The sequence below is a fragment of the Podarcis vaucheri genome (genome assembly GCF_965113315.1).
Source record: "Podarcis vaucheri genome assembly, chromosome: 5".
Classification (NCBI taxonomy): domain Eukaryota; kingdom Metazoa; phylum Chordata; class Lepidosauria; order Squamata; family Lacertidae; genus Podarcis; species Podarcis vaucheri.
Genome location: NC_138763.1, coordinates 84022696 through 84035342, shown reverse-complemented (window position 1 = coordinate 84035342; position 12647 = coordinate 84022696). Strand labels below are relative to the sequence as shown.

At 43.2% G+C, this 12647-nt stretch overlaps 1 pseudogene across 1 annotated transcript in view; it reads right to left on the bottom strand.

Annotated features, from left to right (window-relative positions):
* LOC309532953 (homeobox expressed in ES cells 1 pseudogene) overlaps positions 1–12647 on the bottom strand; it is a 40054-nt pseudogene that overhangs the window by 14471 nt on the left and 12936 nt on the right. Inside the window, exons 2-3 of the transcript XR_014224716.1 lie at positions 1645–1943; positions 774–937 (exon numbers count right to left, since the gene is read on the bottom strand). The product of XR_014224716.1 is annotated as a homeobox expressed in ES cells 1 pseudogene (transcript). The remainder of the gene's footprint in view (positions 1–773; positions 938–1644; positions 1944–12647) is intronic.

Here is a 12647-nt window from a genome sequence, read left to right as displayed (position 1 = left end):
ACAGTTCCACAAGACTTTCTTTATTGAAGTATAAATTGTGGATGTGAGCTTCATCTGTAGGAAATTGTCAAGCGTTTGTTAATGCCAAGTGGATGGCTGCATACAAGACTTAACAGCTCTGTGTGCATTTGTGCTGGAAGGCAACACTTTATGCCTGGCAATTGTTTTAAACATTCAATAAACTTAGTAACACTAATTTTAAATGGCTCACTCAGAAGACCTGCCCTGTTTGGGGTCTTCTGCCTCAGCCTCCCAAGTGTCCTGGGGGTAATGGACTAGGCAGGGAAGTGTTTATATATATATTTCTAAATGCCAATTTCTCTGTAGGAGAGAACTAAGTACTTGCTCAACTTTTGCCAGAAAAAGCAACGCAGCTTAACTCGTTTTAGTCTCCCCAGTGCAAGCTGCTTATGGCTGCAGTCCTCTGCACATTACCTTGGGAGTTAGTGTTACCTGGATCAGGCGGCTAAGGCAGCCTATAAAACCAGATTTAATGTACTTTTAGCACTAAGCCTATCCATTGCAGAAATTAGATTTCTAAGCTGGGTCTCTAAAGATTTTTTAAAAATGATTTAAACCCAGAACCCACGATACCCCCCCAAAAAAAAAGAACCAAGAAAGAGGAAGTTAGCTCTTGAACAAGGCGCCTTTCGCGATAAGCTGAGAGGCACACGGGTGAACCAACTACGCAAGGATTATGCGGAGCGTTTCAAATTGTTCCAGTATGTGCGGTTTAGGGAAGTCTTGGGAGCCCCCACCATCCCGATTCTTACGTGCACACGATCTTCCTCGACTCCGATGCACCTCGCCAGCGCCTCCCTGGTCTCGTATCCGGGGTACTGGTTCTCTGCAAAGGACTTTTTTAGGAGCTCGACGTGAGATGGGCTGAAAACAGTCCTTTTTCGCCTTCCTCCTGCGACTTTGGGGTGGCTTCCTCCTGGGAAAAGACAAAGAGGCAAATCTGAAGGGAGCGCTGGGCAAGTTTAAACTGAAGCTGCATCGCCTGCAATTGTCCGGGAGCAAGTCCCCCAGAAACGGGCGCTGCCTGAGGTTACACTACGTAAAACGACCACCGGCTTCAGTGGCAATTCTTTCAAGCGCCCCGCTGACCACCCACCCGGCAGAGCGCAGAAGGGCAAAGCTTTTTACAGGATATTGATTTCCACGCACTTTGTGGCCTTTAAATAAACCTCCGGTTGCTCGGAACAAGGCTTGAATGAAAAGCCATAGCGTACGAATTTAACTCTTATTTCTATGCCTGCCATCTTTTGTCTCAACTGATCCCAACCACGTTTATTGGGAAATTTAATCCCGTTTATGTGAAAGGGATTTAACATTCAGAAAGTGTGCGTGTAAATGCTTCATGCAGGAAAATGCAGTAAATGCTTCATGCTTATAAGTAAAGATGTGCAAACCAATCTTGCGAAATGTTTCCAACCGAAGACATTTGAGCCCCTGTGTAATCCCTCCCCGGCTACCACAAATGGGTCTTTGAAAGTCTTCCCTACATCCTGACCCAGAAACAGAAACACCCTGCATTTATAAAAACCGTTGAATTTATAACCCTGAATTTATATCATTCATTTGAGCAATTTTTTAAAGACAAGTGAACTAAAAATCTTCTTAACAACCCTCTATTCTTACCTTGGCTGTTGGTAGTTTTCATCTTGCAAAAGCGCTGCCTCGCTCTCTTCCAACAAAGCTGCTTTTCGCTTCCAAAATTGCCCTTGCTCCTCAAGGCCCGCTCCAGGTTTCTGGAGTTCGGCGCCTTTATAGCCCCTCCTGGCTGCCAATTGGCCGGCGCGTTTTCCTTGGAGAGAAGCGCTCCAATGGGGAGGCGGCTTTTGGGGAGGAGCGAGTTTCAAGTTCACTTTTCAAGCGCTGCTTGACCAATCTAGATTGGCTGGAGCGCACCCTTCCCTTGGCATCACCCCTCAGCAAAACTGGAAAATAACCCCATAGGCTTGGAGAATTAATGCGCACAGTTGAAGGGAATTGAGAGGATGGGTTGAGGAGCGAGAGAACCAGACACAACTGTGGTTCATTTAAAAAAAAATATTATAATGAGGCTTTCATTGTACAGACAGAGATGCGCCAAAACTTAGGCATGTTGAAAGGCTTTGCCCAAGAAGCCTAGATGCAGCAAGTACACTCTGAAACCCCCTGCCTTTTGAGATGAAACAGGCGCCTTCACTGCACCCTTTCGGTGCCTGCTATAAACTTTGCTTCCTTTCCTTTACCTGCAAAAAGTTGCTATGCCTTTTAATCGGTGGTTTTTGCTTAACTGTAATTGCATTTTGCGTGTTTTTCACTTTGACTTTTATCGATAATGTTCCTGCTTTCGTAAGGCGCTTAGAGGTTTTTGTTAAGGTTAGGCGGTGCAAAAACCTGAAGGGAAGAATGTGAGTAACACCATTGCAAATAAAGGGAAGGCAAACTCCTCTTGCCAAGAAGTCAGTAGGTCTTTCAAGCCCAAGCGGTTGATGTTAGATGCTCGGAGTATCCAGCCCCGGACAGACGTCGCAACCAAATCCTGAATCTACACACTCTCAAGGCACTATCGCTTGTAACTGCAAGGGGGTTGCATTCTCTTTCTTTTTTCTTCTTCTTTTATTAAAGAATTTCTTGTTTTACAGAAGTATGTGTAATGTCTCTCGTATTTTTTACATGTAACATTTTTACAAATCCGTTTCATTTGTTGAGACATTAGTGGGAGAGAAAAAGGGGTGGAGGGTGGGGGTGGGTGGCGATGTTTCTATTATGCTTAATTTATGTTGGGTTTGGTGTCAGCGTTGCTTGTGCTGTTCACTTCTGTTCCTAACGGGGTTGCATTCTGAGTGAAAGCCAACTTTCCGTTTCCTGGGCTTGCTTCAAACGTTGCTGGTGCTTCCTTTCTTTTCACTTCAACTATTTCTCTTTCTGTCTTTCTATACGCACAACTTTCACGTGGCCATATTCCTCTGCCTTTCAGGGATTTGCGGCATCCAAATAGCCTGCCGCTCCACCCTACACCCGAGGCAAGATAGCTGCCTCCGATCCTCAAAGGAACTGAAAACTTTCTGAAACCTTCCAGCTCATACAATGAATGTTCCCAGTCCCTGGCAGTTTGTTAATCAAGAATGGTTCTCTGTTGGTACATTCTTTGTTATTTTTGCATAAGATAATTAACACAAGGGACCCTCCCTAAGAGTACCTATAAACCCTAATCATAGGTATGCTGACTCAGAAACGGCAAAGAAAATTTTTCGAGTAAGAACTACATTTTTTTGGTGAGCTATGGGAAATTCAATATATTTTTCGAAATGTTTTTTTTTTAAAAAAAATGCATTTGCAGAGTGTTTTTTATGTGTAGATTCCACCCAGGGCAGCCAATAACGCTGCAGTCTTTCCTCATCCACACCAGATGACACACCACCTAGTACCTCTCCTTTCACTAAGATTTAGCAGTCTCTCCTGCGTAATGATGCCCTCTGTTCACCACCACTCAACTCTTTCCCTCATTCAGAGAGGTGGATGTGGGGAAATAAATCCCGCACCTTCCACTCCCAGAGAGGCGTGCCTGGCATCACTTTGATGGTTTTGTATGTGTCAGGTGAAGACATTTAGATCTAGTTGCAGCTAGTTGTCCTTATTGCAGGTTTTATCCTCCAACCTTAGCTTTTTGATCTCAGTTGGGTGTTGTTTTAATCTTGCCTTTTATTTATTGTATTACATTTATCTCTCTCTCCAGAGCTGTTCTAGCATCTAGATTCCAGTATTTTGCCTATGTTAAACAGAGAGCAGCTTGGAATCAGGGGCAGATCTTCTATGAAACCAATGAATCTTTAGATTCTGGGCACCTAATCTCAGAGGGATTTAGTCCACATGCGTAAAGATTTGTATTCACAGCAGAGTCTTTGACACCTGAGACAACCCAGAACAGAAATTCTAATCAAAATCTGATTTTTTAAATGTGGTGATCTGTTGAAGAAGACAACAGTGGTTATCCAGAACTCATAGCTAGTTGTGAAGGGGACCCCAGAACAGCTCAAGCTACAGGGCCCCTAAAATGTAGGTCTGTCACTGCTTGGGACTGATGTTGGGATAACTGTAACTGATGTTGGGAGAACTGATGCACATTGCCATTCAATGGTGTGCATGTGCCGTTCCATGTGACAAATTATGTGGGATGGGGCTTTCCTGGGACCCCCACTATTTTATTCAAGTTGGCAGCCCAGATAATGGGTGTCCCCCCCTTGCCTGGCCTCACTTTAATGTTTTTGTATGTGTCAGGTGAAGACGTTTAGATTTAGTTTAAGCTTTGGATCTTGTTCTTATTGCAGGTTTTATCCTCCAAGGTTAGCTGTTTTATCTCAATTGGGAGTTTTAATCTTGCCTTTTATCTATTGTATTACATTTACCTGTCTCTCTAGCGCTGTTCTAGCATCTAGATTCTGGCATTTTGCCTATGTTATACAGAGAGCAGCTTGGAATCGGGGGCAGATCTCCTACGAAAGCAATGAATTTTAAGATTCTGGGCGCCAAATCCCAGAGGGGCCCCAGACCTGAATTTAGTCCACATTCTTAAACATTTATATTCACACCAGAAACTTTGACACATGTGACAACCCAGAGCAGAAATTCTAATCAAAATCTCATTTTTTAAATGTGGTGATCTGTCAGGGAAAAACCCCATTGAAGACGACAACAGTGGTTACCCAGAACTCATTGCTAGTTGTGAAGGGGCCCTCAGAACAGCTCAAGTTCAGGACCCCCAAAATGTAGGTCTGTCACTGCTTGGGACTGATGTTGGGAGAACTGTAATAGTCATCTGTTGTTGGGTTTGAAAACAGCAAACGAGGGGAGGGGAGTAGAGTTTCAGAACTATTTGTGGCACTGGGGAAGAGGTGTAAATACCATGCTCTTTTATCCATCCAAGTTGCCCATTCAGAACTAATATTGGCCCAATAAGGGGGTTGCAAGTCGCAGGCACCATGCAGCAAGAGATTTGCTTCCCTCCCTTTAACTAGAACCTAGGATCCAGCAAGGAAGAGCTTAGTACAAAAGCTATTTGCCCAAAGATGGAAAGAGGACAAAGTACCTACAAAAGAAGAATGGTTGATAAAGATGATGGACTATGCCGAAATGGCAAAAATGACTGGGAAAATCAGAGATCAAGGGGACAATAAATTTAATAAAGATTGGGGAAACTTTATAAGTTACTTAAAAGAACACTGCAAACAATTAAAAACATTGGCAGGATTCCAAACAGCTCTTGCAATGTAGTGGGAACTATGGTAAAAACTGAGTTTTAAGAAAACATGGAGTATATTATATGCTGCAGTTGGAAAAGAAGATCTTGGGAAACCATGGAAAGGTGGGGGGCACAGGTGGTAGTTACGGATTCAGATCTGTTTGCGGTGCTAAGGAATGGGTTTAAAACACCATGCCATTTCACCCAAGTTGCCCCCTCAGAGGTAGTATTTGCCCAACAGGAAGGGTGGAGGTTGCAGGCACCATGCAGCAAATTTGTTTTCCCCTGCCCCACTTTATTTTATTTTTTACTGTATAGAACCTACAATTCTGAATTTAGGGGAGGGGGATTACTTTGTTGCTGTTATTGATAAACATGGGGAAGTCAGATATCCTTTCTGATCTACTTAAAATCACCCAGAGCTCATCTACCTTCTGGTCACCCCTGTCATGTGAAGAAAATAGAAGCTTGGGAAGCCATTCAGATTGGTGGGGGGAAACAAAGCAGAAAGGGTTAAAAATCCCCTTTCAAGCTCTTTCTGACTCCACCCACCCCACCCCTCAGCAGCAAATATGTGATGCCTTATCACTGATCTCCAGACATTGATATCAGCTGTCTAGCAAGCCTTTGTTCACATTGGTGGGAGGAATCAAACTGCCACAACTGTGTTGTTAAGCGATAATAATAAAGATTGCTTAAATACTGATTACTCAGTAGTGTCAGGAACTGATTGCAAATGCCTTGTGTGTTAAAATGTCTGGTTTGTTTTGCACAAAATTGTCAAATGTCATAAATTCAAATAAAGCAAAGGCATTCTAATGAAAAAAACAAAAAACTGCCAAGAGTCAAAAGGCTTTGTTAGCATTGTGAAGAAAAACAAAATGTTGTCCCTGAGAAAACTGGAGAACTCTAGTCTCTCAGCACTCTAGAAATGGCAGTAGCAATGGTAACAGAATGTACAGTAGAATGGATATCTATACACATTACGTGAACTCAGAAATCAGGCTCAGTCTTCACAATGTGTTGCATGTTAGAATGTGGTTCCTCTAGGGAAAACACCATGAAGATGCTATATAAAGTAAAGGGTAAAGGGACCCCTGACCATTAGGTCCACTTGGGACCGACTCTGGGGTTGCGGTGCTCATCTCACTTTATTGGCCGAGGGAGCCGGCATACAGCTTCCGGGTCATGTGGCCAGCATGACTAAGCCGCTTCTAGCAAACCAGAGTAGCGCACGGAAACGCTGTTTACCTTTCCACCAGAGCGGTACCTACTGTATTTATCTACTTGATCTTTGACGTGCTTTCAAACTGCTAGGTTGGCAGGAGCAGGGACCAAGCAATGGGAGCTCACCCCATCATGGGGATTCGAACCTCTGACCTTCTGATCAGCAAGTCCTAGGCTGTGTGGTTTAACCCACAGTGCCACCCACTTCCCAAGATGCTATATAGATGGCATCATACCCCCTTGAAACTAGCAAAAATGTATAAAGGAGGATCACCGATTTCTTGGAGATGTAAAACATATGTGGGATTATTTTACCATATGTGGTCATTTGGGAATTCTGGGATAACATCTATAATGAATTTAAGAAACTATTCAAACCCACCTTTTAAAAAAACACCCAGAGAGCTTTCTTTTAGGCATCTTATCATTAGAAATTAAAAAACACCACCAGAAGGAAAACCTTCACAAACTACTTTATAAATTCTTACTGAAGCTACTGATCAGATCTTAGAACATGTCATTGGCCTGGTTGTACATAACACTAACCCCTTATTAACATTAACCATAGTTAATAAACCATGGTTACAACTGAGGCATCAGGCAGATAATCAGTTAAATCTTGATCCAATGCATTGTAGAATCACAAAAAGCTCAATGAGAGCAGTTGTATCTTGAGAGCAGTTTGAATTTTTTGCAGCACTTCTTTGACAACATTGCAACTTTTGGGCGATGGCACTTTAACCATAGCTAAGGAGGGTATCCAGGTTCACACGTAACACTAAGCTATGGTTAACATTAGCTAAGATTTCTAAACTAGCTAGAACATTTAACCATAGTAAATAAACCATAGTTATGGGCTGGGCTCACACATCATGCAGCTAAACCATGGTTTAATAAACCATAGTTTAGTAAGCCATGGTTTATCATTCTATACAAACTGATATGCTAGGCAGGCTGCTGGAAGTCACAAGGGCTTACTGCCACCAGCAAAGCAAAACATTTCCAAGCAAACTCTGCCAATGAGTAGCGGTAGTCCACATGCTTCAGAACTCCTCTTCTTTTCAGGCTGCGTGTTAAAACATACTCACACAATGGGAGTGATCAGTCTCAGGATCAATTATGGTTTATCATGCCAGGAATAAGGCTGTAATACAAAGAAATCCTGTAATCTTAATTTTCAGATGAGGAATTCTCTCACAGTTAACTGAATAGATAATTTGTGCTCAGGCCAAGGAAGTTGGACCATCAACACCAAATCAGCCTGAGATGACTCTGTCTCTCTCTAAATAATTATCTTCTTTATGGAAACTATCAAGCCCAACCTTATCATTAACTTGTATGCATTCCAAGGGGCTAGGGTTGAGAGACAAAACTTGTCTAGGGCCATCTCTTGAGTTCATAGCTAGATAAGGCCACATGAATGAAACAAAAGGCAACATGAATGAAAGGAATGTTTCTGTGCTATGTTAACAGGACATGAATGTATCCAGGCCCCATAAAAGTGTGGGTGTGTGTGGTTACTTGTACATATATATTCACTCACACTAAAGTAACTATTGTCTTACTGAATAGGAAACCCTCTTTTAACTGAGAAATTTGGAAAGTATGAAACTGAAGAGGGGACGCGGGTGGCGCTGTGGGCTAAAGCCTCAGCGCCTAGGGCTTGCCGATCGAAAGGTCGGCGGTTCGAATCCCCGCGGCGGGGTGCGCTCCCGCTGCTCGGTCCCAGCGCCTGCCCACCTAGCAGTTCGAAAGCACCCCCGGGGGCAAGTAGATAAATAGGTACCGCTTACCAGCGGGAAGGTAAATGGCGTTCCGTGTGCGGCTCTGGCTCGCCAGAGCAGCGTTGTCACGCTGGCCACGTGACCCGGAAGTGTCTGCGGACAGCGCTGGCCCCCGGCCAATAGATGTGAGATGGGCGCACAAACCCCAGAGTCTGTCAAGACTGGCCCGTTCGGGCAGGGGTACCTTTACCTTTACCTTTACCTTTATGAAACTGAAGTAGACACAAGCTGTTTGCTGGTGGTGGGTTTTTTTAAAAAACAACTATGAAGAGGGGCCATTTTCAGAAATGATTCTCAAAATAGTTATTTTTATTCAAATCTTTATTGGCATTAACCTACAAAAACTGGCAAGCACTGGAAAATAAAAATAACAACAAAAAAGTACTATATTCAGCACCTGCTAAAGGTGTTTTTCCTTAGGCTAGCCTATCTAGGCATGTAGAAATGGAATGTGTTTTAATATATTTTTAGCTTACTGCTGATTTAAATTATATTCCAAATTTTAAAAATACTTGTTTTTAACTGTCAGTCATTGGTAATTTTAATGTTTTATTTGCAGAGATTCTATTACAATCAAGTGATCTTTAAATGTTTCTTTTTAATGTATCTTTATTAAAGATTTTATTGGTTTACAAAAGTATGTGCAATCTCTCTCTCTCATCTTTAAATGTTTTTAATTAATTAATTGTTTTTAAAACCCTCTTAAAACTAGACAAATAGAACAAATCAGCAGCTCTTCCTGCATCCCTAAATCAGACAGGAATAATCCAATGTAGCTCAATCGGTGGGGGAAATTCTGTGCAGTGTTTGAGCTGGCAAGTAGCTTGAGGAGAAAGGATACACACCTGGTGCTTCAGATATCTGCCTGCCCTCACTGTAGTCTTATTCGTATCCTGAATGCAATTGGAGGACAGCCAAGCAGAGCAGTTTCCCAAGTTATCATTCTCTTAGGATTGCTTCACACACTATTTAGATAGACATCTGAATGTTCAGCAAATCCATGTAAATTTCAATTCAGATAGAGCTATTCATGACATCATAGATGTTAACATGGTGATCAAAGTTCTCTGTGAATAGTGTAATCACACTGATGAAGCAATACAGAAGAGTTTAAAGTATTAACAGGTCAGGGTGGCAGAATCATTTGGTCTGGATAAATAGAAACTGGTCTAGAGAGCAGCAATTTGGAACAAAAATGAGGTTCACCTTTAACAAAAAACAGTAAGATCCAACCTCCCACTAAACTACACTTTTAAAAGCTACAATCCTAAAATCATCGAACTTTTCCCCCCTTGCACTTTGCCTTTGCAGTTTTATTACATTTTACATGTATGCTTATTGTTTTGATATATTGATGTAAACCACTTTGTGAGGTTCATTTCAAAAGCAGTACATAAGTAAATGAAATGGTAGGGATTGAGAGGGAGGTATTTTTGACTAAATGGATCTGTCTTGATTTATAATAATTAAAAATCATGATAAACAAAAAACAAAAGAGAACAAAGAACTTCCAAGCAGAGGCGGATTTAGGGCAGCACAGCCGCCGCCCCCCCCCCCCGCTGAGCCTGGAGGGGCCAGAGGGGAGCAGAAGGATGGAGGAATGAAAGGAGCAGAATGGGAGGCGAGAGGGGGCAGCCTTCCTCAGAGGCCAGAGATGCTAATGCCCTTATCTCGCCTCACGGGTGGGTCCACCCTGCGGGGTGGTGTGTGGGGGGGGGTCATTGTGTGAAGAGGGAGCGAAGAAGAGACTGAGGGGACGGGGGGGGAGAAGCGGGGAGACCAGAGAGGAGGAGGAGGAGGGCGGCCGCTGTGACGCCGCAGGGGAAGCCGTGGCCAAAGGGAGCCAAGGCAGGAGAGGCGGGAGCGAATGCGCGGGGGCGGTTTGGACGGGAAACGGCGCGCGGCGTCAACCTGGATTCTATGTTCCCTCAGGCATATATATATATTTGGCGACGTATTAGCGTGTTGGCCTGAGGCCAGGCAGGGTTTAAATCCCTGCAACCCCCCCCCCCAGCCCTGCACACACACACACACACACACTACTACCAGCCCCGAAGCTCACTCAGTCGCCGCCTCTCCGGCTGGTCTCCCTCGCGGGGGTGTCGGGGGCTGAGAGGGCGGAGGGGGAAGCAGGAGGTGGGCCGCCTCAAGGTCCCAGGGGGGAGAAGGTGGGGTCCTAGGAGCCAACTCTTGGGCCCTGCTCCCTTGCCCCCCCCCATCTTCTATCCAAGTGGGCGCCCCTGGGAGGGATAAAAATAGAGAAATAAGCTCGTGGAACTGAAACCCGGTTTCAGAACCATTTGGCTGGAAAGCAAACCCTGAACCGCATAAACAGAATTGGTCCCTTGTCTGGTTGTCAGAAGCTCAGCAAGGATTAGCTTGGTTTAAGATTAGGGACAAGAGGAAATACTGAATGATGACGTGATAATGTGTAGCATTATAAACAGATTGGAAACTTGTAAGGCATTCCCAATACTCTCAAATAGCATCCTCATTTAACACTTTGAATCCCCTGATTTAACCCAATGTCTGAGTCACATCATCAAGCTACTGAGGATTTTGGTTTGGGTGAACTCTTCCTTCGTGGAAGTTGCACGCAAAAGCAGAGAGGGGATTCGGCAGAAACAACCCCTTTCTGTATTCAGGCAACATTTCAAAAAGGGAGTGCATTATGTAGCATGGCAGGCAGGCAGGGCTCAGAAAGATCCATCCCCATAGAATCACATGCACAAAAACGCACGTATATATCGATATCAATATATGGTTTATTGTTTTCTGCAAAAAGTACAAAAATACATTGTGCTTACAACACAATGCATCAAACATTAAAAAACAAAACAAATATATAGCAAACCAAGAAACCAATAGTAAATAATAATAATAATAATAATAATAATAATAATAATAATAATAATAAACAGTTTATACTTATACCCAAATTAAAGTAACCGCCAACCCCAACTAAACATTTAATTCACATCAACCCGAAAAAAGCAAAAGCAAAATTGGAACATTTTGAAACATTTCCCCTGTTGTTCTAACCCCAGATTTTGACTGTGGCCCTTATTTGAACTAGTGGCCAATTGTTCAGCTTTTATTTTTGATTTCATTTTTTTTATAAGATATTTATTGCAATTTTCTTTAAACAACAAACGAACCACCAAACATATAACATACCATCACCACAGAAATGTCAGGATAGGATTAAGAAAGATAAGCAAAGAATAAAAGAAAAATAGGTATAAAATACAGTTGTTAAACAATCATATCTTCCTAATCTTAAGACTTCCTCGCGTCTCCCTTCTCTGCGTTCTCAATCAAATAGTTATAGACAGCAATTTATTACCTTGTTTCAATTCTTAACTTTGCTCAAATATTATGTCCCAAATTTTACATGTCCCTGTTACATTCAAACGTGCATTCTCCTAGCATTCATACAATTTGTAGTGTTTTTGTAAATAGTCTTTTGCTTGTTTAGTTTAAAACCCGCCACCCGTCCAAACTCATGTATCAGTTCTAAAACTGCCAATTTTGGTAATCTTCAGGCAACATTTGCACAGTATTTGCAGCTGGATAATTCCTCGTTGCATAAGTGTTCCGCATTGCATGACTGTTCCCCATTGCAGACTAGGGAGTTTTACTGCTTGATGGAGTACAGAAGTTACCAGCCGATGGTGGAGGCTGCCTCATCATCTCTGCATCATAATATGGAACTGGGCAGTTGCTTGCCTGGGAAGTCTCACAATGCCCTGTTCCACCAACAGCAGCTGGCTGGTAATGAACAGGGTTCAATTCCTGGGAGTTCTGCTGCTGTGTGGCATAGACGGGCTCTGCTGGTTGCGTGGTGCTGAGAGGTGGCAGCCAGAACCCTGCTCCTTCATAGCTTTCGGGATAATGGAAGCTGCGTGGCTGGTAATGTTGCTGCGTCGGACTTCTTGCACTGCTCCTCGGAGTGCTTGGACTTCTTCTGTCAGAGCGGCTATAAGGAGTTGTAGCTCGGGTCCTGATCATTATTTTGGAACCAGTCACCTTTGTTCTCGCTCTTCAGTTCTGAAACCAGGTCTGAACAAAAGAAAGGAGAGAACAAAATGCCCATTATTTCCAAGTGAATAGGTCATAATTTCACTTTCTAGCTCAGAGGACCACCGAATATTCGTGCCTCGTGTGGTGTAATTTTTTCAGTGTGGGAGAACTAGGGACTTGCGGGACATTGGCTAGAAAAGCAATGTTGCTTAACTGTGGTTCCAGCTGAATGCTGCACATTTGGTCTCTCAATGCAAGGTGCTGAAAGCTGCCATCCTAATAGGAATATCCTATGCACACTCCCTTGGGAGTTCGGTCAGGAGGGTCAGGTTATAAAAGCAGCCTAGAAAACCAGATGGTTTTATCCTCAAATTAGGTTG